Source organism: Triticum aestivum, chromosome 5B (genome assembly GCF_018294505.1).
Source record: "Triticum aestivum cultivar Chinese Spring chromosome 5B, IWGSC CS RefSeq v2.1, whole genome shotgun sequence".
Lineage (NCBI taxonomy): Eukaryota > Viridiplantae > Streptophyta > Magnoliopsida > Poales > Poaceae > Triticum > Triticum aestivum.
Window position 1 is genome coordinate 449378892 of NC_057807.1, and position 21650 is coordinate 449400541.

The following is a 21650-nucleotide window of genomic DNA, read 5'->3' on the forward strand; positions in this document are numbered from 1 at the left end:
ACCCGAATGAGCTAGGTAGCTCCATGCTACCCTAGCAAACAGGGTGACAACGTGTTCTCCAAAACAGAAGAATGAAAAGGCAAAAAGTGAAAACCAGGGCATTACACAACCATGGTGGATTTGATGACCTCCTTTTTGCGGGAAGGATTTGATGACTTGTCACGATCATATCATCCTCGGTTTATTTGTAGTTTTCTTCTTGCTGTCGGTAGAACATTATACATAATTACCATGGGGATCACACGAGACGTGAAGAAATGTTGCAGAGAGAGAAAAAGAAGAGCATCTGAATAACACATGTTTATTTAAGGAAAAACATGTGCTAATGACGCCATGCTCCAGTTTACGACCATTTGTACCGGAAAGGGAACGAGGCGGATGAGTGGCTATTGAAGAAGCAGAAGCAGGAGCTGGAGCATCTGCAGCCGTCGGTGGAGGAGAGGGGGTCAATCCTATTGACCTGAGGTACAACGAGTACGACACCATACAGAGGGAATACATATACACCCACTTCTTCTTCTTCTTTTTTTGCGGGACACTTCTTCTTCAACCCCAGGCTCAATCTCGACAAGGAGTGTAAGCCCCGTTCCCCTCCGATTCTCACTCTGATGGTCGGCCAAACAACGTCTGTTTTTGAAAGTTGGAAACCTTTTGCCTGGTTTGGGGATGATTGACAAGTTCTTTTCTCTTTTTCCAGTGTTTTTAGTCCATCTTCTTTTGGTTTTTACCATTTTTTTCTTTTTTGTTCATTTTCTCTTTTTATTTTTTGTTTTCAAATTCATGAGCTTTTTCCATCCTCCTGGTTACAGTCTATAAACATTTTGTTACATGTCACAAATATTTTATAAATATTGTGCGAATAAAATTTTATATTTTCATCAATATTTTTGAAAAATATGTGAACATTTTGAAGTGTTGTGAGCATTATTTTAAATGTGTCAGTTTTTCGTGTTTTATGAATAATTGTTAAAGTTGCGCAAATACAATTTTACATTACATGAACATACTTTTCAAACATGCTAACATTTTTTAAATCATGAACAATTTTCTGAATAGCACGAATGTATGTTCAAATTGCATGAACAGGTTTGGACATGGTATTTTGCAAGTGTCATACATATATTTTTAAATATTTGCAGTTTTTTGATTGCCATGGCCTTTTTGTTGAGTTGTAACATCATTTGTTTTTTAAACTGCACAAATAAACTTTTACATTCCCATGAACAAAAGATAGTACAGGTTTTTTCTTCATATATACATTTCGAGCACTTCATAATATAACATAAGTCCCACTAAATATAAACAAAAGATAGTGAAATTGCTTTTTTTAGACAAAGATAGTGAAATTACTTGGGTGTGAATATTTGTTTGTTTTTTGAGAGAGACTTGGGTGTGAATATAAATAAGGGTGTGGCTAGGTCTCAGTTGACTGAGATTTAATCAAATCTCAGTCAAGTGGCATAACATGCAAGAGAGAGAAAGAAAAACTAAAAAAAATTGCATGGATTTTAGTGTAAGATCTCACGGATATAGCATCGACTGAGACTTAACAAAATCTCAGCAAGACCGTATAAATAAACAGCTATAAAAGCAAAAACTGTTCGAGTGAGCTAGGCCCATATAGGGGCCGTTGCAGCCGAGGTCTTATGTCTTTCTCTCTGAGCACCGCGCATCACTATTTACAACATGCATAGAATGGATGCCCAATAAGCCACATAAATTTGGACATGAAAAAATGGCCAAAACAGAAAAAATATTTTTTTGAATAAAAAGGTAGATTATTCTCTATCTTATGCATTCAAAACGGGCCGAGGCCTGATTGACCAGAGTCATGTACATGAAGGTGATGTGAGCACCGCACTGAACCTGCAGCAGGCCACCACCAGACCTTGTTAGGAACAGAAAAAAGAAGAGAAGAAGAAAAGGAGGAAATGGGGGCTGGGGTGGTTTGTAGTCTAACTACGGCACATCTCTTTGGCCCGGGTGTTTAGGGTCTCCTTCTCATTTTCCCCTGGTGCACGAACACCCCCTAAAAACAGAACAACGAAAAGGCAAAAGTGAAAAACGGGATTTGACGACTCATTGTCGGTGACCTTTTCACCCTCGGTCCTAGAACCTTATCAAATTAGTAGTTTTCTTGTTGCTGTCGTACACGGGAGAACAAATATAGCAAATTTCCGCCAAAAAATATACTTATTTACTCCCTCCGTTCCGATTTACTCGTCGTGGTTTTAGTCCATGACGAGTAAATCGAAACGGAGAGAGTGTATAGCAATAACCATGAGGATCACAAATGAGCCTGAAGAAATGTTGCAGAGAGAGAAAAAGAGAGAGGAATATTTGGATAGCACGTGCTTATTTGATTATCTGGACAACGTTCGCTAATAGCTTGCTTGAATGAAGGAAAAACACGCGCTAATGACGCCCTGCTCCAGTTTACGACCATGTGTACCCTATGCCAGGTAAACCCGCGAACCCAACGTTGAGGGCCCCATCACTAACCAATGATAGATTTACACTTTAGTCCGTAACTCCTTCCGCGCCAAAACAGTCAGTAAGTGTAGCATTTCCCTACGCATTTAATCCTACACCGGGGCATTGCTATATCTGTCAAAGCACACTTTAGAATTCTTGCAACAATTGTGATGCATGTACAAGATGGCAGGCACCTAACAATAGTCAAAACGGTATATGCATGTACAAGATGGCAGGCACCTAACTTGAACTCTAGCCGATCGACAGACCGCCGCGTCATCGGCGGCCGCCACGCCCCACAGAATTTGGCTCTAAGTTCAGTGACAATGTGCCATTTAGTTGTTGCATGTATACATTGATTTCGTCCCTGTACAATACGAGTCAACTCATGATTTTATTGTTGTTCGCCTGCATGATTCGGCCATCTAATCGGGGGGATCTTTCTATTATTGGCAATACGGATTTCTAGTTTGTTGGTTGTGGCGCTTAACAGTAGTGGTCAGAAAATTGGCTGAAGGATACAAGCTCCGGTTTGTTGTGGTGGTTAATTTCTTTTGCCCCCCCCCCCCCCCCCCCTTCGACCATTTTGGTGTACCTCCACCACTGCATATACACCCACTTCTTCAACCCCAGACTCGATCTTGACAAGGAGTGTAAGCCCCCGTTTTCCCGCCAATTTTGACCCCAACGGTCAAACGCTGGTTTTGGAAAGCTGGAAACCCGCCGCCTGGCTCTAGGAAGATGGACCACTTCTTTCCTATTTTTGTGTATTTTAAATCTATTATCTTTTGGTTTTACTATTTCTTCTTTTTTGTTCATTTTCTCTTTTACATTTTTTCCTTTTTAAAAATCCTGACCTTTTTAAATCCTCCCGGTTACAGTGTATAGACATTTTGTTACATGTCACAAATATTTTATAAAAATTGTGCGAACAAAATATCTATCTTAAAATATGTGAACAGTTTTAAGTGAAGTGAACATTATTTAAAATGGGACATTTTTCATATTTTATGAGTAATTTCTGAAAAATGTGCAAATAGAACTTTACACTACATGAACGTACTTTAAATTGCATGAATATGTTTTAAATGTAATGAACGATTTACTGAATGGTACAAAATTTTCCGAATTACACGAACAATTGTTTACATTATGATTCATTTTAGAAAAAAAACATGAACATAATTTTAAATATTTACAATTTTTAATTGTCATGGCCATTTTATTGAGTGGTACTAACATTTTTATAGACCCGCACGAACAAAATTTTACATTCCCATGGACAATTTTTTAATATGTGATGAACATTTTGAGAAAATAAGTGAAGTATTGTCTTCATATATACATTTAGGGGACTTCAAAATATAACCAAAACCCATAAAAAATAAAAAAGGTAGTGAACTTACCAGGGTGTGTATATAGATAAACCGCTAAAAAAACAAGAAAACTCTGTTGGACTGAGCAAGGGTCACTGAAAGGCGCTGAGCCTGGCCCATATAGGGGGCGGTGCTCCGGCGGACAAAAGAGCGGACGCGGGCGGTGCTCAGCAAGACAGACTCTTTACAACATGCTCGTTCCCTCAAAAAAAAATTAATTTTTTTTACAATATGCTCGTTTCTGGGAAAGAAAATTACAACATGCTCAGAATGGAAGCCGAATAGGTCATATGCTTTTGGACAAAACAGAAGAATGAAAAGGGAAAAGGTGGAAACCGGGGCATTACACGCCCATGGTGGATTTCACGACCTTTTTCTTTTACGCGGGATGGATTTGGCGACTTGTCACGATCTTATCATCCTCTGTTTATTTGTAGTAGTAGTTTTCTTGTCGCTGCCGTGCACGGTAGAACAATATACATAATTACCATGAGGATCACACGAGACATGAAGAAATGTTGCAGAGAGAGAAAGAGAAGAGCATCTGATCCGTACCCAGCCACGAACTGTCGAGGCAAGCTCGCTGCCGTGGGCAGTTTGCAGATGAGGAGAGGAGAGGAGATCCTTTGGGCTTTGCCACCCGGTACGTACGTAGCCAAGTTGCTCGCTGTTGATTTGGCGTGTGCGTGTGCGTGCGTGCGGTCGCCTCCGGTGATGTGTTGTGGGCGCGCGCGCGACCTGGGGCAAGGCCGCATCCGGCGTATTCGGGTCCAGCCGTCCAGGAGGTGTGACTCGGACTTGTCGTACGTAACGTCGCCCGAGTTATCGACCCGACGATCGGGCCGCCGTGAGAGCATCTCCAACAACCGTGCTATACTAGCGTCGCGCCGTAAATTTGACTGTTTTAGCGCGCGCGCAACGCGTCGGGACGCTCGAGCGGGCGCGCAAAAACGACGCGCGCGCTATAACGAGTTGGACGTGCGGTCGAAAGCACCATCCCGCACGGTGTATTTCGGGTGCCTGCTACAGCGCGCGGCACACTCGACCGCTCGCGCCGCACTCTCTCCTCTCCTCCTCCTATGCCCCGCGCGCGCCGGCGCCGGCGCCCTGCCACCCATGAACGCGCACACCGACACCCCGCTCACCTCTTTGTACAGCCGCGACCCCCCCCCCCCCCCCGCCGCTGCCGCCGAAAACCCTAGCGCGGGGAGCGTTGGCGTCGCCACCGCCGGAGCTCCGCCGAGCGCCGGCCTCGCGCGCAGCCTCTTCTTGCCGCCGCGGATGACCACGGCGACGGGTGGTGTCGCGCCGGCGCCGTCCCGTGCCGCCGCCGCACCGTCGAAGCTCCCCAATGCGGCGCGACCGAAGAAGGGAAAAACTTCGGCGAAGAAAAACAAGGCGGCGGACGGCTCCGGCGGCACGAAGGCGAGGGGAAAGAAGCTTGCAGGGCGTTCGACGGCCGCGGCGGCTACCGAAGCACCGGCGAGCTCACTCGTTGAGCCGGACGCCGACGCGCACCACGTGTTCGACGAAATGCCCCCAAGGTGAAAAAAAATTCAACTTTTATTTTCTTCTTGTTTTTTCAATGCATCATCACATATAGATAGCTTATTTGCATTGTTCAAAAAAAATTGTAGTCTTAATGATGATGCATACATATCAACTATGGGTGTTGGGTCCAACAATTCGCATTGGTCTCAAACCAATGACATCCATTTGGAAGACCATGAGTTTGAGGTGGACAAGGAGGGTGAGGGCATTGTCGACGCGCCGAAAGGAAGAGCGGGCAATTACAGCACCAACAATGACAAGTTACTATGCAATACTTATTTGCAAGTGTCGAGGGATCCATCCATTGGAGGTGATCAAAGTAGAGATGCGTATTGGGGGCGAATGAAAGAATACTTTGATGATCACAACATGAGTGGAATTGACCGCTCCGAGAGATCACTTCAGTCCCGATGATCCACAATCAACTCGGATTGTCAAAAGTGGGCGGCCGCACAAAAGGGAGTTGACAAGATTAACCCAAGTGGCACAAATGAGGATGATAGAGTAAGTGGCATCTCATATATGTTCATCTCATACATGTTTTTGGTGTCCGAAGTGCTAAGTTGTTTTGTTTTTCTTGTAGTTCAACATTGCACAAAACTTCTTCAAAGAAGAGACGAGGACAACCAAGAAGGGGAAGATCAAGAAAAGAAGGGTCTTTACCTTGTCTCATTGCTATGAAGTGTTAAAGGATGATGAGAAATGGAAGAAGCGTGATGGTTTGAATGATTTGCATTTGAGCAACAAACGCAAGCGAACAATTGAGGTGGATGATGATGAGGAGGAGGATGATGCATCAAGTGATGACGGCAAGAGAAGCCCCACACCCAACTCGGTTTCATACTCGAAGCCAAAACAACCGGATGGGTGCAAGAAAGACAAAACCGAAAAGAAGAAAAGGAAAGGAGATGGTGAGCTCAAAAATGCTATGGAAGCTATTGTGAAGGCAAGAAAAGAAGCCAACGAGGTGAGGAAAATGGCAAGGAACCAAGATGCCGCGGTCGAGGAGAGGAGGTTGGCGGCCGAGGAGAGGAGGGTGGCCGCCGAGGAGAGGAAAGTGGCATTGGAGGAGAGGAAGGTGGGCATGGAGGAGCGATATAGATTGTTGGAATGGGAGGAGCACTTATTCTTCTTGGACACATCTTCGTTCAATGGTGCGCAAAAGGAATATGTCAACCTTGCCCGTGAAGAAGTCTTGATCCAAAAAAGAGCCATGATCCGCATAATGGGTGGCGGTGGCCTTGGCGGCATGGGTGGCGGTGGCCTTGGCCTTGGCGGCATGGGCGGCGGCGGCCTTGACGCCATGGGAGGCATGGGTGGCTTGGGCGGCATGGGAGGCATGGTGCACCTCCGGCCGCCATGGGAGGCATGGGTGGCTTTGGAGCACCCTCTGACGTTATGGCCGCCATGGGAGGCATGAGTTTCGCTTCTCTTATGGGAGGCATGGGTGCACCTCCGACCATGGGTGGAATGTCTTTCGATGTGCCTCCTCACACACATTCCCATAAAGATGTCGTTGAAGATCTTGCCAACACCGTCGGAGCTTCACATGATGCGATGCGTGATGAGGATAGGGAGGAAGATTCATCTTCGGAGGTGGAAGAATCATCGTCGAAAGATGAGGACGAAGACGAGGAAGATGTTTGATGTGTCTTTCATTTATGTCTTGAACTTTAGTTTGCATTTTGAACTTGGTTGGATGAACTTGTAGGCATGAACTTGTGGGCATGAACTTGGTTGGAAGATGTTTGTGACAAATTTCACATGTTCATTGCATTTTGATAATTGTTTCAAACTCATTTTGTGGCTAAGTCGCGCGCGCCCGGCGAGTCGCGCACGCTATATTTTTGCGCGCTGCTGAAGCGGCGCGCGCGCGCTGCATTATAGCGCGGCTGCTGGAGCCAGCGCTCGCGGCCGCGCTAAACTAGCCGAAGCGCGCGCGGCAAACAGATTTTTTACGCGCGGCGCATAGCGCGGCTGTTGAAGATGCTCTGAGATACAGATGGATTAAAGGTAGCAACCTGGCGTGGTTTGGCGAACGCCATACCTAAACTGCCGTGAAAATACGTATATATACGACTAGTATTAGCACATCAGCATAATTTTCAGGATTTGGGAGTGTGCCTCGTGTTGGGCTTGGTTGATGCCTATTGAGTGGTGGGCCGTGACCATGGGCTGACTTGTTCACGTAGCACTAGCACCACGGCTGCTCGGGCTCGGCTGCTTGGCTGCCTAGGACTTGTTCGTGAGGGACGGAGAGGCGGCGGCACTTAGCTAGGGCACCACCGCACGGGCGCACGGCAGTCGGCAGTCAGTAGGCTGTGGGCGCACAGGACGGGACCTGCGACCGGCGAGGCGGCAACTGGCGACAAGGACAGCGAGAGTCCGCGATCGGCGAAGATTGCAACTCGCCGAGTACGCTAGGGTTTGCAGATGATGCCACCCAAGAAAAGGATTAAGTATGTAATGAAAGATGTAATTTCATTGTCCGTCTTTCCCTTGGTCGCATTAGATGAAATTTGTCATATTACTTTGCTCGAATCACATGAACGAACATTATTCAATTGTTCCCTAACCAATTAATGTTTCTTGTGGTTTCTACAGATTTAATATGTATTTTTGCCGAAGCCAGTAGAAGAATGTCACTGCGACAGTCTACTTAATGAAAGTAACCTTCATTGGGTACGTATTCTTTCTAACTATCTTCACTTGCATAATGTGGTTTCTATCATTATATCCTACCGGTTATTAGTTCATGATTTATCTATGGTTTTTATGTTTTATAGGTCATCTTTATGCCAGTCTAGTTAATATAGATGATACGTTGACAATCAATCATTCATGTAATCTTCATCAAATGAGGTATGTAGAGTGCCCACATTTAAATTTTGGATTCGGTTGTATTTGTTCAACACAAAGTAATATTTATCTAATATTCTAGTGAGCTCTTTCATAGTTGAGTTGTATATGATTTTTTTCATTTATAAACTTCGTCACACCTGAAAATTATTCCTACCTCCGCCACTGGTGGTACGTGACATGATAAGGCGGCAGCGCATACATCAGTCACTACCGTGGCTCTGGATCGTGGTTGATGGGCATGACAGCGGCGCACCCGATCAATCGGTCCAACGGAATATTCAGTGCACGTGTGCTATAGAGGCCAGAGTGAAAAAGGAGAACTGGGACCTTCTCGTGCCAGCTTCAGTTTCGTCCTCACGCCTGCCTCGATGATTTGCAGCCAAAGACTGTCGGTCGCGGTCATGGAACTCTCATCGCATGCAGCCGTGGCGCGCAGACGCGCGTGCATCGGTGCATGTGTCTCCTAGTACGTGAAGCTCCTAACGTGTACGGATCAGCATTGGTGGAACTGGAATACATACACACAATCAAATCACCGTCGCTGGATCGATTACTGATGGTAACACAGTGGCTACTCGCAAGACGCTACGCGACGTGATTCGCCAGTACATTTAGGACTACTGATCGCAGACACTACTACCTGAAACAAGAAAGATTCGTCGACCAGCCCCGCTACGAAGTACGAACACGGGAACCGCAACTAGCCACCGACGAGCCAGGCAAGCCGGCCTGCGCGGATCGGGAAACATGGCCCTTCCGGGCGGTGGCGCGACGGGCCACCCCGGCGACAGCGGTCGCGTCCTGCCACTCGTACTGTACCCGCCAATGATGAGTAATCGCAATTGCGACAGGGACCAACTCCAGGTAACGCACTTGACGGCTGCATCCCGGGGAGGCGACACCCGCGGCGGCGCACCTGCCGTGGCGGGCGTGCATTGATAGGGAAACCAGATCGATTTACCCTTGTCAGTTGTCACGTCCACCCCGGCGGCCGGGCTCGTCCAGACCTCGCCGGCGCCGATGGTCACCACGGCGGCAGGACCTGTCAGGGGGGGGGGGGGTGATTTCAGCGCGAGGCACGTCATGGCGTGCGCTGCATGCACGGAAATACTACAAAATTGCTCGATCGTGTTGACCGTTGAGTATGTCGACATGTCTGGCCTGGATAAGAACGCGCGCGCCGTGCAGCAGCATGCCAGTCGCCGTCAGCGTCGGGGGCTCGGCGGCCGAGCGCCGCCAGGTCGCCACGTCCGATCACCAACCGCGGCCAGCTCTTGGGCTGCTCATGAGCTGGTTCAACAGGGGTGCGATCCTGGCACGGGCCAACGTGCACGTCAGCGTCGACGGCCGCCCCGGCAGGAGTCTTATCCGGTTTCCGTCACGCGATCGTGCCGCTCTGGACGCCAGATCGACCGACAGCGTTACATGCGTCAATCATTACTACTACAATCTTTTTAAACCAGTGGTGCTTCTATATTTTTACAAGATCAGTACGATCTTTTTGAAGTTTTTTAGTGGTGTGGGGCTTCGTTTTGGGGATAGCCATGAAAATGGTCACGTATGACAAGTAATTCGAGCAGTATTTCTGTAGGTATCTGATCTGAAGTGGCAGCGTGATACGACTTGTCAGAGCTTAATATGTTTCCCGGAATTTAGGGGTCAAATGTACAAATTTCTTTTCCCCCCAAAACCTAGGGCTCTCTGGCGGCGCTAGGGTTTGGAGTGGAAACCGATCGGCGGCCGCGGAGCTCATCGGCGGGCCGCCTCGAGGACTCGGCCGGGGTGATGGCTACACCACCGACGGCGGAGGCGGCGCAAGGGGACTCTGGTTCGACCAACCCTAGATCGCTGAGGGAGAAACTAGAGGAAGCTGGATATATCCGAAGAGGAGGCGACTCCTCTCGTGATAGATAACAGGCATGACGGTGCTCCGGCGAAGTGGTTGCTGGCAGGGAAGGTCCTCTACCGAAACTTGTATCATATTCATACCATTGGCAACACTTTGCGACCGGCTTGGGGAAACCCTAGAGGACTGCAATTCCGATCAACTGGTCCGAACACTTTTGTTGCTGAATTTGAGGCCCAGCGTGATCGTGATAGAGTTTGGGCGGGATCGCCCTGGCACATCAACAAGAACGCGGTCATCCTGGCTGAGTTCGACGAGTGCATGCGCCCTGATGAGGTCATGTTTGATCGACTACAAGTTTGGGCTATGGTTTTGAATTTACCCTACAACCTGAGAGATGATGCATGGAGCCTCCCAATAGCACGGATGATTGACAAGGAGGTGCAGATTGCTAAGTTCGACCACAATGGAGGCTATCTCCGAGCAAGGGTTTCTGTGGATGTCAATAAACCGCTCAGGAGATGGGTGCTCATAGATTCGGCAAGGAGGAAGAAGGTGGATCCCTATTGTTGGGGAACGTTGCAGAAAATAAAAAATTTCCTACGTTTCACCAAGATCAATCTATGAGTTCATCTAGCAACGAGGGAGAGGAGTGCATCTACATACCCTTGTAGATCGCGAGCGGAAGCGTTCAAGAGAACGGGGTTGAGGGAGTCGTACTCGTCGTGATCCAAATCACTGGAGATCCTAGCGCCGAGCGGATGGCACCTCCGCGTTCAACACACGTACGATTGAGGAAGACGTCTCCTCCTTATTGATCCAGCAAGGGGAAAGGAGAGGTTGATGAAGATCCAGCAGCACGACGACGTGGTGGTGGATGCAGCAGCGATCTCGGCAGGGCTTCGCCAAGCTTCTGCGAGAGGGAGAGGTGTAGCAGGGGGGGAGGGAGGCGCCAAGAGCATGGGTTCGGCTGCCCTTTCCCCTTTATATAGGCCCCCTAGGGGGGGGGCGCCGGCCCTAGGAGATGCAATCTCCAAGGGGGGGGGCAGCCAAGGGGGTGGCTTGCCCCCCAAGCCAAGTGGGGTGCCCCCACCCCTAGGGTTTCCAACCCTAGGCGCAGGAGGGCCCAAGGGGGGTGCACCAGCCCACCAGGGGCTGGTTCCCCTCCCACTTCAGCCTATGGGGCCCTTCGGGATAGGTGGGCCCACCCAATGGACCCCCGGGACCCTTCCGGTGGTCCCGGTACAATACCGGTAACCCCCAAAACTTTCCCGATGGCCGAAACTTGACTTCCTATATATAATTCTTTACCTCCGGACCATTCCGGAACTCCTCGTGACGTCCGGATCTCATCCGGGACTCCGAACAACTTTCGGGTTACTGCATACTTATATCTCTACAACCCTAGCGTCACCGAACCTTAAGTGTGTAGACCCTACGGGTTCGGGAGACATGTAGACATGACCGAGACGCCTCTCCGGTCAATAACCAACAACGGGATCTGGATACCCATGTTGGCTCCCACATGCTCCTCGATGATCTCATCGGATGAACCACGATGTCGAGGATTCAAGCAACCCCGTATACAATTCCCTTTGTCAATCGGTACGTTACTTGCCTAAGATTTGATCGTCGGTATCCCAATACCTCGTTTAATCTTGTTCACGGCAAGTCACTTTACTCGTACCGTAATGCATGATCCCGTGACCAAACACTTGGTCACATTGAGCTCATTATGATGATGCATTACTGAGTGGGCCCAGAGATACCTCTCCGTCATACGGAGTGACAAATCACAGTCTCGATTCGTGCCAACCCAACAGACACTTTCGGAGATACCCGTAGTTTACCTTTATAGTCACCCAGTTACGTTGTGACGTTTGGCACACCCAAAGCACTCCTACGTTATCCGGGAGTTGCACAATCTCATGGTCTAAGGAAATGATACTTGACATTTGGAAAAGCTCTAGCAAAACGAACTACACGATCTTTGTGCTACGCTTAGAATTGGGTCTTGTCCATCACATCATTCTCCTAATGATGTGATCCCGTTATCAATGACATCCAATGTCCATAGTCAGGAAACCATGACTATCTGTTGATCTACGAGCTAGTCAACTAGAGGCTTACTAGGGACATGTTGTGGTCTATGTATTCACACGTGTATTACGATTTCCGGATAACACAATTATAGCATGAATAACAGACAATTATCATGAACAAAGAAATATAATAATAACCATTTTATTATTGCCTCTAGGGCATATTTCCAACAGTCTCCCACTTGCACTAGAGTCAATTATCTAGTTACATTGTGATGAATCGAACACCCATAGAGTTCTGGTGTTGATCATGTTTTGCCCTAGGGAGAGGTTTAGTCAACGGATCTGCTACATTCAGGTCTGTATGTACTTTACAGATATCTATGTCTCCATCTTGAACATTTTCACGAATGGAGTTGAAGCGACGCTTGATGTGCCTGGTCTTCTTGTGAAACCTGGGCTCCTTGGCAAGTGCAATAGCTCCAGTGTTGTCACAGAAGAGTGCAATCGGCCCCGACGCATTGGGTATGACTCCTAGGTCGGTGATGAACTCCTTCACCCAGATTGCTTCATGCGCTGCCTCCGAGGCTGCCATGTACTCTGCTTCACATGTAGATCCCGCCATGATGCTTTGCTTGCAACTGCACCAGCTTACTGCCCCACCATTCAAAATATACACGTATCCGGTTTGTGACTTAGAGTCATCCAGATCTGTGTCAAAGCTAGCGTCGACGTAACCCTTTACGATGAGCTCTTTGTCACCTCCATAAACGAGAAACATATCCTTAGTCCTTTTCAGGTACTTTAGGATGTTCTTGACTGCTGTCCAGTGTTCCATGCCGGGATTACTTTGGTACCTTCCTACCAAACTTACGGCAAGGTTTACATCAGGTCTGGTACACAGCATGGCATACATAATAAACCCTATAGCTGAGGCATAGGGGATGACATTCATCTTTTCTCTATCTTCTGCCGTGGTCGGGCATTGAGCTGAGCTCAATTTCACACCTTGCAACACAGGCAAGAACCCCTTCTTAGACTGATCCATATTGAACTTCTTCAATATCTTATCAAGGTATGTGCTTTGTGAAAGACCTATGAGGCGTTTCGATCTATCCCTATAGATCTTGATGCCTAGTATATAAGCAGCTTCTCCAAGGTCCTTCATTGAAAAACACTTATTCAAGTAGGCCTTAATGTTGTCCAAAAGTTATATATCATTTCTCATCAAAATTATGTCATCTACATATAATATGAGAAATGCTATAGAGCTCCCACTCACTTTCTTGTAAACGCAGGCTTCTCCATAAGTCTGCATAAACCCAAACGCTTTGATCATCTCATCAAAGCGAATGTTCCAACTCCGAGATGCTTGCACCAGCCCATAAATGGATCGCTGGAGTTTGCATACCTTGTTAGCATTCTCAGGGTCGACAAAACCTTCTGGTTGCATCATATACAGTTCTTCCTTAAGATGGCCGTTAAAGAATGCCGTTTTGACGTCCATTTGCCATATCTCATAATCATAGTATGCGGCAATTGCTAACATGATTCAGACGGACTTTAGCTTCGCTATGGGAGAGAATATCTCATCGTAGTCAACCCCTTGAATTTGTCGATAACCCTTAGCGACAAGTCGAGCTTTATAGATGGTAACGTTACCATCTGCGTCCGTCTTCTTCTTAAAGATCCATTTGTTTTCTATTGCTCGCCGATCATCGGGCAAGTCTGTCAAAGTCCATACTTCGTTTTCATACATGGATCCTATCTCGGATTGCATGGCTTCAAGCCATTTGTTGGAATCTGGGCCTGCCATCGCTTCTTGATAGTTCGAAGGTTCACTGTTGTCTAACAACATGACTTCCAGGACAGGATTGCCATACCACTCTGGTGTGGAACGTGTCCTTGTGGACCTACGAAGTTCAGTAGTAACTTGATCTGAAGTTCCTTGATCATCATCATTAACTTCCTCTTCAGTTGGTGCTGGCACCACAGGAACATCTTCCTGAGTTGTGCTACTTACCGGTTCAAGAGGTAGTACTTCATCAAGTTCTACTTTCCTCCCACTTACTTCTCTCGAGAGAAACTCTTTCTCCAGAAAGGACTCGTTCTTGGCAACAAAGATCTTGCCTTCAGATCTGAGGTAGAAGGTATACCCAATGGTTTCCTTAGGGTATCCTATGAAGACGCATTTTTTTGACTTGGGTTCGAGCTTTTCAGGTTGGAGTTTCTTGACATAAGCATCGCATCCCCAAACTTTTAGAAACGATAGCTTAGGTTTCTTCCCAAACCATAATTTATACGGTGTCGTCTCAACAGATTTAGACGGTGCCCTATTTAAAGTGAATGTAGCTGTCTCTAGAGCATATCCCCAAAAAGATAGGGGTAAATCGGTAAGAGACATCATAGATCGCACCATATCCAATAAAGTGCGATTACGACGTTCGGACACACCGTTACGCTGAGGTGTTCCAGGCGGCGTGAATTGTGAAACGATTCCACATTTCCTTAAGTGCGTACCAAATTCATGACTTAAGTATTCTCCTCCACGATCTGATCGCAAGAACTTTATCTTTCGGTCACGTTGATTCTCTACCTCATTCTAAAATTCCTTGAACTTTTCAAAGGTCTCAGACTTGTGTTTCATCAAGTAGACATACCCATATCTACTCAAGTCGTCAGTGAGAGTGAGAACATAACGATATCCTCCGCGAGCCTCAATGCTCATTGGACCGCACACATCAGTATGTATGATTTCCAATAAGTTGGTTGCTCGCTCCATTGTTCCGGAGAACGGAGTCTTGGTCATTTTTCCCATGAGGCATGGTTCGCATGTGTCAAATGATTCATAATCGAGAGACTCTAAAAGTCCATCAGCATGGAGCTTCTTCATGCGCTTGACACCAATGTGACCAAGGCGGCAGTGCCACAAGTATGTGGGACTATCGTTATCAACTTTACATCTTTTGGTATTCACACTATGAATATGTGTAACATCACGTTCGAGATTCATTAAGAATAAACCATTGACCATCGGGGCATGACCATAAAACATATCTCTCATATAAATAGAACAACCATTATTCTCGGATTTAAATGAGTAGCCATCTCGTATTAAACGAGATCCAGATACAATGTTCATGCTCAAAGCTGGCACTAAATAACAATTATTGAGGTTTAAAACTAATCCCGTAGGTAAATGTAGAGGTAGCGTGCCGACGGCGATCACATCGACCTTGGAACCATTCCCGACGCGCATCGTCACCTCGTCCTTCGCCAGTCTCCGCTTATTCCGCAGCTCCTGCTTTGAGTTACAAATATGAGCAATCGGCACCGGTATCAAATACCCAGGAGCTACTACGAGTACTGGTAAGGTACACATCAATTACATGTATATCACATATACCTTTAGTGTTGCCGGCCTTCTTGTCCGCTAAGTATTTGGGGCAGTTCCGCTTCCAGTGTCCGCTTCCCTTGCAATAAAAGCACTCAGTCTCAGGCTTGGGTCCATTCTTTGACTTCTTCCCGGCAACTGGCTTACCGGGCGCGGCAACTCCCTTGCCGTCCTTCTTGAAGTTCTTCTTACCCTTGCCTTTCTTGAACTTAGTGGTTTTATTCACCATCAACACTTGATGTTCCTTTTTGATCTCTACCTCCGCTGATTTCAGCATTGAATATACCTCAGGAATGGTCTTTTCCATCCCCTGCATATTGAAGTTCATCACAAAGCTCTTGTAGCTCGGTGGAAGCGACTGAAGGATTCTGTCAATAACCGCGTCATCCGGGAGATTAACTCCCAGCTGAGTCAAGCGGTTGTGCAACCCAGACATTTTGAGTATGTGCTCACTGACAGAACTATTTCCTCCATCTTACAACTGAAGAACTTGTCGGAGACTTCATATCTCTCGACCCGGGCATGAGCTTGGAAAACCATTTTCAGCTGTTCGAACATCTCATATGCTCCGTGTTGCTCAAAACGCTTTTGGAGCCCCGGTTCTAAGCTGTAAAGCATGCCGCACTGAACGAGGGAGTAATCATCAGCACGAGACTGCCAAGCGTTCATAACGTCTTGGTTCTCTGGGATGGGAGCTTCACCTAGCGGTGCTTCTAAGACATAATCTTTCTTTACAGCTATCAGGATGATCCTCAGGTTCCGGACCCAGCCCGTATAGTTGCTGCCATCATCTTTCAGCTTGGTTTTCTCTAGGAACGCGTTGAAGTTGAGGGTAACGTGGGCCATTTGATCTACAAGACATATTGTAAAGATTTTAGACTAAGTTCATGATAATTAAGTTCATCTAATCAAATTATTCAATGAACTCCCACTCAGATTAGACATCCCTCTAGTCATCTAAGTGATACATGATCCGAGTCGACTAGGCCGTGTCCGATCATCACGTGAGACGGACTAGTCATCATCGGTGAACATCTCCATGTTGATCGTATCTTCCATACGACTCATGTTCGACCTTTCGGTCTCTTGTGTTCCGAGGCCATGTCTGTACATGCTAGGATCGTCAAGTTAACCTAAGTGTTTATGCATGTGTAAATCTGTCTTACACCTGTTGTATGTGAACGTTAGAATCTATCACACCCGATCATCATGTGGTGCTTCGAAACAACGAACTTTCGCAACGGCGCACAGTTAGGGGGAACACTTTCTTGAAATTATTATGAGGGATCATCTTATTTACTACCGTCGTTCTAAGTAAACAAGATGCAAAAACATGATAAACATCACATGCAATCAAATAGTGACATGATATGGCCAATATCATATAGCTCCTTTGATCTCCATCTTCGGGGCTCCATGATCATCTTCGTCACCGGCATGACACCATGAGCTCCATCATCATGATCTCCATCATCGTGTCTCCATGAAGTTGCTCGCCAACTATTACTTCTACTACTATGGCTAACGGTTTAGCAATAAAGTAAAGTAATTACATGGCATTTAATCATTGACACGCGGGTCATACAATAATTAAGACAACTCCTATGGCTCCTGCCGGTTGTCATACTCATCGACATGCAAGTCGTGATTCCTATTACAAGAACATGATCTCATACATCACAGATATATCATTCATCACAACTTTTGGCCATATCACATCACAATCATATGCTGCAAAAACAAGTTAGACGTCCTCTAATTGTTGTTGCATGTTTTACGTGGCTGCAATAGGGTTCTAGCAAGAACGTTTTCTTACCTACGTAAAAGCCACAACGTGATATGCCAACTTCTATTTACCCTTCATAAGGACCCTTTTCATCGAATCCGCTCCAACTAAAGTGGGAGAGACAGACACCCGCTAGCCACCTTATGCAACTAGTGCATGTCAGTCGGTGGAACCTGTCTCACGTAAGCGTACGTGTAAGGTCGGTCCGGGCCGCTTCATCCCACGATACTGCTGAAGCAAAATAAGACAAGTAGTGGCAAGAAAGTTGACAACATCTACACCCACAACAAATTGTGTTCTACTCGTGCAAAGAGAACTACGCATAAACCTGGCTCATGATGCCACTGTTGGGGAACGTTGCAGAAAATAAAAAATTTCCTATGTTTCACCAAGATCAATCTATGAGTTCATCTAGCAACGAGGGAGAGGAGTGCATCTACATACCCTTGTAGCTCGCGAGCGGAAGCGTTCAAGAGAACGGGGTTGAGGGAGTCGTACTCGTCATGATCCAAATCACTGGAGATCCTAGCGCCGAACGGACGGCACCTCCGCGTTCAACACACGTACGATTGAGGAAGATGTCTCCTCCTTATTGATCCAGCAAGGGGAAAGGAGAGGTTGATGAAGATCCAGCAGCACGACGACGTGGTGGTGGATGCAGCAGCGATCTCGGCAGGGCTTCGCCAAGCTTCTGCGAGAGGGAGAGGTGTAGCAGGGGGGGAGGGAGGCGCCAAGAGCATGGGTGCGGCTGCCCTCCCCCTTTATATAGGCCCCCTAGGGGGGCGCCGGCCCTAGGAGATGCAATCTCCAAGGGGGGCGGCGGCCAAGGGGGGTGGCTTGCCCCCCAAGCCAAGTGGGGCGCCCCCACCCTTAGGGTTTCCAACCCTAGGCGCAGGGGGGCCCAAGGGGGGGCGCACCAGCCCACCAGGGGCTGGTTCCCCTCCCACTTCAGCCCATGGGGCCCTTCGGGATAGGTGGCCCCACCCAGTGGACCCCCGGGACCCTTCCGGTGGTCCCGGTACAATACCGGTAACCCCCGAAACTTTCCCGATGGCCGAAACTTGACTTCCTATATATAATTCTTTACCTCCGAACCATTTAGGAACTCCTCGTGATGTCTGGGATCTCATTCGGGACTCCGAACAACTTTCGGGTTACTGCATACTTATATCTCTACAACCCTAGCGTCACCGAACCTTAAGTGTGTAGACCCTACGGGTTCGAGAGACATGCAGACATGACCGAGACGCCTCTCCGGTCAATAACCAACAGCGGGATCTGGATACCCATGTTGGATCCCACATGCTCCTCGATGATCTCATCGGATGAACCACGATGTCGAGGATTGAAGCAACCCCGTACACAATTCCCTTTGTCAATCGGTACGTTACTTGCCCGAGATTCGATCGTCGGTATCCCAATACCTCGTTTAATCCCGTTACCGGCAAGTCACTTTACTCGTACCGTAATGCATGATCCCGTGACCAGACACTTGGTCAGATTCAGCTCATTATGATGATGCATTATTGAGTGGGCCCAGAGATACCTCTCCGTCATACGGAGTGACAAATCACAGTCTCGATTCGTGCCAACCCAATAGACACTTTCGGAGATACCCGTAGTTTACCTTTATAGTCACCCAGTTACGTTGTGATGTTTGGCACACCCAAAGCACTCCTACGGTATCCGGGAGTTGCACAATCTCATGGTCTAAGGAAATGATACTTGACATTTGGAAAAGCTCTAGCAAAACGAACTACACGATCTTTGTGCTACGCTTAGAATTGGGTCTTGTCCATCACATCATTCTCCTAATGATGTGATCTCGTTATCAATGACATCCAATGTCCATAGTCAGGAAACCATGACTATCTGTTGATCAACGAGCTAGTCAACTAGAGGCTTACTAGGGACATGTTATGGTCTATGTATTCACACGTGTATTACGATTTCTGGATAACACAATTATAGCATGAATAACAGACAATTATCATGAACAAAGAAATATAATAATAACCATTTTATTATTGCCTCTAGGGCATATTTCCAACACCTATGACATACAATATGAGCAGATTCCATACTTCTGTTTCTCTTGTGGAAGGCTGGGCCACTCGGATCTTTACTGCTCTAACCCTGGCTCACGAGATGACAAGGGAGAGCTACCGTTTGGGCCGTCATTGCGAGCTCCTAATGAGACCAGATATCCAGCCATCGGCGACAACTCCTCCAGGGGACAGAAGTCTGATCATGGTAGCAAGCAAGAGACAAGGAATTCTAGAACAAAATCAAAGCAAGATGGGGGGGTGGGGAGAGGTGGTCTCGCCCCTTAAGAACAAAGAGAACACCCGCTACAAGAGGAAAGAGGGACCTATAGCGGTCTACAAACCCAGGCAGTTGCTTCTGACGGTGGCACAAAACCCTGTAGAACTTGATCCAAGCACGAGCACTGCAGGGGGAGAAGATGATGAGGACCTGGTTCGTGAACCAAAGAAGAAGAGGCCAACGCCTAACAACTCGGCAGAGACCGTTGATCGGTCCTGCCCATCCCAATGAGTTGCCTCTCATGGAACTGCCGGGGGCTTGGGAACCCCGAGGTGGTTTGAGAACTTCGCAATGTTGTGAAGCTAGAAGGACCCACTCTTCTCTTCGTCATGGAAAAAAAAATCAAAGGGAAGAGAGTTGAGGACTTGCAGAGACATCTAGGCTTCGGCGGGTGCTTTGCAGTGGATAGTGTTGGTCTAAGTGGTGGCATTGGTTTGTTTTGGTCGCATGATGTTCTTGTGGATCTCAAAAATTATAGTGCTAGTCACATTGACGTTTCTGTTAAATTTAAAGAGCAAAAATCCTTTCAATGGAGGTTTACTGGTTTCTATGGGGCGCCCCGAGCTGAAGATAGGCACCATAGCTGGCGTTTCCTACGCACTTTGTATAACATACCGCATGCTGCATGGATATGTTTGGGTGATTTTAGTGAAACTCTCTTCTCTAATGAACATTTTAGTCGGGCTGCTATGCCAGAGAGACAGATGAGAGCATTCAGAGAAGTCACCGATGAAGTGGCTCTCCAAGATTTGGGGTGGTCAGGTACTGCGTACACCTGGGACAATCGGAAAGCGGGTGACGCGAATGTTAAGGCAAGGCTAGACAGGGTCTTTTCCAATGAGGAATTCCGGCAACATTTTCAATACATCAGAATCAGGCATGTCCCTTCTGTTGAATCTGATCATTGCTTTGTTGTAGAGGAGATAAGGGACAAGATTAAGAACATGTCACGTGCAAAGAGACAGTTCCGATATGAAAATGTTTGGTCATCGCATGTGGACTATGATCATATTGTCACCAATGCGTGGCAGGAGGCATATAGAGGACCGGGCCTTCAAGGTATTGCGGATTCACTGCATCATCTAAAGGAAACGCTTGAACCTTGGGGGACCCACGAGTTTGGCTGCTTAACGCGCCGTGTCAGACAGTTACAGAAGAGACTCGATAACCTACGTTGTCGTTCGGTGGGCCGAGGGCCTACAGAGGAGGAGAAAACAATGGTAAGACAGCTGCACGAGGCCTTGCATCAGGAAGAGATCTGGTTACGGCAGCGATCCGGTGTTCCCTGGCTGAGAGAAGGTGACCACAATACTTCATATTTTCAAGCTCAGGCAGCACAAAGGAAACGTATCAACAGAATTCAGGGTTTATGTAGATCGGATGGCTCGGTTTGTGCAAATGAAGAGGAATACAAGACCGAGGTTCAGTCGTTCTATAATAACTTGTATGAGTCACAAGGTTTTAGGGACTCTACAGAACTGCTTGACCATGTTCCAGCCAAGGTTACGGAGGACATGAATGTGGAGTTAACGAAACCCTATACAGCAAGGGAAGTCACGGCAACTTTCTTTCAAATGGCTCCCTCCAAAGCACCGGAGGTAGACGGTTTTACTGCGGGGTTCTATCAGTGTCACTGGAGCTTTCTTGGTGAGGCTGTAACCGAGGCAGTTTTGGACTTCTTAAACGGAGGGGAACTACCTGTGGGTTTGAACGACACTTCGATCACTTTGATCCCCAAGGTACGGCATCCTCAGTCTATATCACAATACAGGCCTATCTCTCTTTGTTCGGTTCTATATAAGATTGCTTCAAAATGTGTGACAAACTGATTGAGGGTACTCATGGAGGAGATTATCAGTGAAGAGCAGAGCACGTTTGTCCCTGGACGGCTCATAACGGACAATGTTTTGGTGTCATACGAAAGTGTGCGCACTATGCGAAGGCGTAAGAAGGGAAAACATATGCTTGTGCTATCAAACTCGATATGATGAAG